Here is a 6,152-nt window from a genome sequence, read left to right as displayed (position 1 = left end):
GCTCGACGCTCCACTGCTGTGATTGTAAATAAGCAAAAAATAACAGACAGAACCTTCAGCTTTGGTTTGTTTGTTTGAAGGACGAATATTTGAGTAGCTTAGAAACAGCTGACGTCACTACTGAACATAAGTTTGGGGTTTTGGCTCCTCAGAGGATATATACTACAGCGATCATGGAAATAAGAAACCCCATACAGGAGGGAAATAAATCAGGTTGAAGCTGTCCGACAGCTCCCATAGGAACTTTTTTCTACAAACAACAAACCCAGTGACATTCAGTGAAAACAAAAGAAATGACATCATCACTGATCTCATCTCTTTTAGTTAATTTTTGACCTCTTCCACTTGGCATGTTTCTTCAAGAGTGATACAAAGTGACCTCGCATGAAAGGGAAAACTTACCCTTTATGGAAACGTCCCAACTTTCACTCAGTCAGAACCATATATGTGTATTTCAGTCAGGTCAGGACACAGCAGGGGGGCATATATATATCTCATTTCTTATAGTGGGGGTTTTATAGATCTTTGGGTGTACATTTTCTATTTTTTTAGCCCTTCTCCACCCTTGCCTTCTCATGCCAGGATCTTAGAATAAACCGCTTTAATCTCACGCACCCAGACCGTCACACATCTGCCACTGCAGCCCACATTCAGAGAGCAGAGTCCTCACCTCAAACCTCCAGCTTTTTAATTAACTTTCATTTTTCCACAAGTGCTGGAGCTCTGATATATCACACATCCGTGTCTGCATGCACGTTTCTTCTTCTTTTTTTTCTGTAAAGTCACTCCATGCTCACTGCTTTCTAGAAAAATCAGTTTGTTCTTCATCTCTGAAAACTGAGACGTTGGATGTTTTTGTAAATGTTCAGTTATTCCCTGCATACACACACTCATTACTTCTCATCATTAGTGGTTATGTACATGTACATGAGGTTTCTCTCACTTTGATTTGTGCACATTGTGTTCTGGATTCCCCTACTGAAGAGTTGGTGCCTTAAATGGGCTGAGCAATACACAAGAGACTTAACAAAAAAACCATGACTGAAAGCATTGATAACACTATTGTCTTCATATTTAAGACTTTGTTGCATCACGGTAGACAAAAGGCATTATACGCTTTGAGAGGACACATGTAACGAGTCGGTTACTGAGAAAATTCTAATAAGAAAAAGTTTCACTGGGAATTTAGGCAAGCCAGATTCATAGAAAATATTATTGACCTGTAAATATGCTGGCTTTTGTTATTCTTATTATTATTATTATTGAGAAATCTTATTTTTTTGTATGAGGTCTGTAATTTTCACAGAGTATTAGTTTATCTTATGAGGAGGTCTTGGTAATGTAGACGGCGATCCTGTTCTCACTGCATTTTATATTTGTTCTGGAGCATTTGTGACCAATTTTTTTTTTTTTGTATGTTGTTCTTTGAATGATTGATGTCTCACAAGAATCAGAGATGTGTGTGTGCTTGATTGTATTTTGTTTCTTTGTTTGCAATAAAAAAACTCCATTATTGCATTTAAATGTGTCCCGGGACTCTGCTTTTAGAGTTTGTTTCATTGTTTTTCACTTGTGTGAGATTTTTTTGTGTCTAGATTTTGTGGGACAGATACAACCACTGTAAGAGCTACTAGAGCTTACAGTAGTTGTTAAATATTTGATGTTTCCAATCCATAAATTGATCAGGAAAACATTAGTTGACAGGTAGTAATAGATGGCAGCTCTTCTGTGTGCAGTGTGCAGTCATTGAGGCCGCAGACCATCCGTCTCTGTCACTTTCAGCCTCGTCCACTGTCCTCACCTGTGTAGTAACCAAGTGACCCGTCTCTCTCCGCTCTTCATCCTGTCTAACTCAGCACCCTCTTCATCACCAGTTCAAAAGTGATTGAGACCTTTTTTTTTTGTATCGCACCTGCACGGACTGAGTGTCGACCACCCACTGCTCCCTCCTGTCACCTGTCTGTCCTCAGAGAGAGTCCATTTCCATCTGAAATGATGCCCTGAAAACATTTAGTAAGGAATTCACATCTCTAATCCAGGCCCTCCCACTCTAAGTGCCTGTATTTAATCCCAGTGTTAACCTGACTTTGGAGGTGCCACAAACACAATCACTCTGCGTATTGGTTAGCAAAGTGACAATCGGACCCTCTGGTCCAGATTAGGAGCAGGAGGAGAAACTTGATACTTAATCCCTTGTGGCATGTTGGGGTGAACCTCTCTTCTCTGCCTTCACTTTCATCACTTCAGCGTCCACGTCTGCCCTGGCCCAAAAGCACTCACTCTGTTATCACAGCACTGGCTGACTGGGATAACCCCATCCTAATCCATCACTGTGACCATCTGCATGTTTGTGCAGGCAGGGTGGGTAAATAATGCCATGTTGGTGGGCTTGGGTTACCTCTTGTTTTTCCTTTTCTTAAGTTTTTGGCAGATGGCTGCGAGGGGCATTTTTTCACACGCAATGAATCCGTCAGCAACTGTGTTTCAGTTTCTTACCTCGTAAACCAGCAGCAGGTCCTTTTAGCATTCTTTAAAGACCCCACCCAAAGAGGCTAACATCAAGGTTTAAGCATGAGACCGTCAGCAGTGGTTTTACTTCTTCTTATTTTGTACATTAATCATTGAGAGGTGGACACTGTGAACCCTCCTCCTCCTCTCTGCAAAAGTACAGTTTTTTTACCTAATGAACAAGACCGCAGCACCGGGGAGCTCACATCAAAGACCACAGCTGACTGAGCTCAACAGACAAATTGTTTGAGCTCATGGGTTTGGAAATAATGAAATGCTGCAGAGGGTGGGAGAGTGCGGAGCAGTTACAACAAAAATGTTGTCACATGGCCGTGGTCTCAGCCGCCCTCTGCTTGGTGTGAAACGTGTGAGGCTTCAGGGGAAGCAGCCACCTGTGGAGGCTGAAAATAAAAGCCTACGCTGTCATATCTGTAAGTGACCAACGTGTTTTATGTATGATGTTGACAAAGAAAGTCAACAGTTAGCTGTTACACAAGGTTTGTGTGGCCTAGTGCTCCCTCACTCATCGGTGTAAGGTTTAAATTAGGGGTCTCAAACACAACTCACCTGGGGGGCCGCTGGGGGTAGAGTCTGGGTGAGGCCCAGACTCTACCACAAAAATTCCACAAATCAATCTTTATTAATAACAGGTCAGAACATGAACAGGTCTTCAGAACATAGAACCTCAGAACCTCTTAGTTAGTCACATTCCAACCATGTGACTAAGTTGGCTAACTTGTCAACAAACACAGCCAGAAGCTGTCATGTGCCTTAGCCATGGTAGCCCTTAAGTGATAAACAATATAAAACTCACAGGGCAAGGCCCAGCAAATAAGTGTCTGTGAGAAAAATGTGCGGGCCGCACTAACACTAAACTTTGATGCCACAAAATATCGCAAGTTTGAGACCCCTGGTTTTAATGGTCAGAAATAATTACAAACTAACTCTAGTGGCACAAAGTGGTATTACAGGATGGTATAGGCTAATTAGTTTACTTACTCCAGTGGTTATCTACTACACAACCTCTAAGTGTCTCTGACATAAAGTCACAGCTACACATTATGTTTGTTTAAACCTAACTAGCTGTATTTTTAAAACTTTTGAACTGATTTATTTAATCATTTTTAAATTGAAACATAAAATCAAGCCATATTTTCAGTGATTTAAAAAAAAAAGTAAGAGGTCAGTAAAATAACCCTTTACAAACCCAGTCATTAACTTAACATAGCCGTCAGTCCATCAGCCAATGAAAACAAATTACAAGAGGAACCTTTTTTTGTGAAGTCTTGTTGCAGAAGACGGTCGGAAAAACCGGTCTGTCATTACATGCCACAGGTTTTCACAATGGAGCTTTTAAATGATGAAGCATCTTCATCGTCTGCTTTGTGCTGCAGAAGAAGGAACAGATACTCCATATATGACACTAAAGAGACAGAGAGGCGGTCATTGTGTGAGGTATTCAGCTTCACCTTTGAGTCGTACGTTTGACTTGTTTGCGGCACTCCCTACAAAGACGAGAGGTCGGGCACTGTTACAAAAACCCCTTTGTGAGGGGACTCCTCTGAGACCAAGCGCAGAGACAATGAGGGTTTTCATTGATGAGCCACATTGTTGCTCTGAGGTCCATTCACAGATCAGATCCTGTGTGCTGTTCCCAGCCCGCTCTGCTGCGATGGAACCGCTGTGAGGCTGCGTCTCTCTCTGCTGACTCAGAGTTTTCCAGAGACGCTTTAAAGAAAAGTCCTGAGAGCAGCATATCTTATTGCACAATACGAAATTAAAGTGGGATGATAGAGTGGTTTTCTCTGGGGTCTAATAAATAAGGGGTGAACATACAGAAAATATCCATCTGACCATCACTGCTGCAGATTTTACTTACATGTCAGGACAGTCACTTCTACATACATGGCTCCAAGTTGTTCTTATGGATCAGCCTCTAATTGGGCTCATGGCATGCCACAGGCTCTGATCAGAATGGGTGGGCGGCCTTCTTACTGGGCTGTGACAGGGAGACCCCCACATCCCCCGGCATTGTTCTGCAGTGCTGGAGCAGATATAATCTTCAGTGAATTTTAATCCCTGCAAAACAATGCAGCATTCCCTGGGAAATGTCCGCCGGGTTTAAAAAAAAAAAAAAAAAAGAAACAACAACACACATTTGAATGGAGCTGAGTGAAATACAGCCTGGACCTGCAACGAAAGATATATGAGGCGCCTGGAGGAACTTTATACAATTTCACAGCAGCCATCCAATAACTGTTGAGATACTTCATTTTAAATAAAAAACAAAAATGGTGAGTTGCTGCTGACGTCAGAAGGCGAGTCAGAGAATCAGCAAAGTCATGAAAATGAAGACAGAATCTTTGTGGAAATATTTCACTGTAGAAAGTTTAACTACAAGACTCCAGACTTCCAAATCCACTTTATCTGTTGTTGCATTAGTGCATGTGTAACTTCAAAATATGATTACAAACACAAAGATTCTGTATGAAACAAAAACGTTTAACCCTTTCTTTAGGATTCATTTCCAACAACCAAGGCACCTTCTTCAGCACAGTAGGCGCAGACACACACAGTCCAGGGACAAATGGCAAAGCCCTGATACTCCACCCATCAACCTGAGCTGCAATCACAGCAATCCATCCATTTGTCATGGTTTAAAACCGCATGTGTCCGACTCATAAAGAAAAGTCAGGGCTTCAGGAGAGTCACTGAAGCAGATTCTCCTAAAACCATGAATGTTTGTTTCATGTCAGTTCAACCAGACAGACAGACAGACGGACAGACTTCCCCTGTGCCATGCTTCATGCGTGGCTAAAAAAGACTTCAAATCCACCATCTATCACTTTCTGTATGAATCTCCATCTGTCAGTCTGCTGCTGTTATTTTTAAAGCTGTTTCCTTCACCTGTCTGTCTCTGTCAGTCTACAAGGCCCAATAAGCAGCATCTAATCTGACTGAGCAGACAGCCAGCGGCCCCACTGCATGCCTCCTGTGAACAGCTGGACCAGTTCTGACAGCCAGACCGGCCGTCCGCTCTCCACTCCTGCTACCACCGACTGTGTGCATTTGTGCATGTGACGGCGTTCGTCATGTGACTCCTGCCCGCTCCGGTGTCAGAGCTCAGCAGCCGGTGGACCACCACCGGAGGCTGGTGTTGTTAGTTCCAAGTCCCTGGAGCAGATGAGTGCTCGTAAAACTTCACCTCGAATCAAACTCCTGCAGGCTCAGCTTATGATGGAGTAATTTGGTTTTTTGGATATTTCATCATCTGTTTAACTCTGATTGAATGTTTCTTTCCTCTTCAGTCTTTTATCTTACAGCGCTCTTCTGACTGGGACTGATGAGCTTGTCACACTCAGCTGTTCGGCTGGATGATGTATGACCGGTGCTCGGGCTTACAGTCAGGACATGTGCTTTTTTGTTACAACAACATCAGCGCGGCCTTAACATATCTGATTTATAGCTGTGATTTACAGCAGGAGCAGACAGCATCCGCATGTCTGAAGCAGACAGAAGGCTGCAGCATAATAAGCTCAGCCTGCTTTTATTTCCGGACGCTATCACAAAATTAACATGAATCAAATGTTTTTTTTACATTATTTGTTTTTGACTACATAATAGAAACTGTTTATCTTGCCAAA

Source organism: Parambassis ranga, chromosome 13 (assembly GCF_900634625.1).
Source record: "Parambassis ranga chromosome 13, fParRan2.1, whole genome shotgun sequence".
NCBI classification, from domain to species: Eukaryota; Metazoa; Chordata; class Actinopteri; family Ambassidae; genus Parambassis; species Parambassis ranga.
This window is presented reverse-complemented; position numbering follows the sequence as displayed.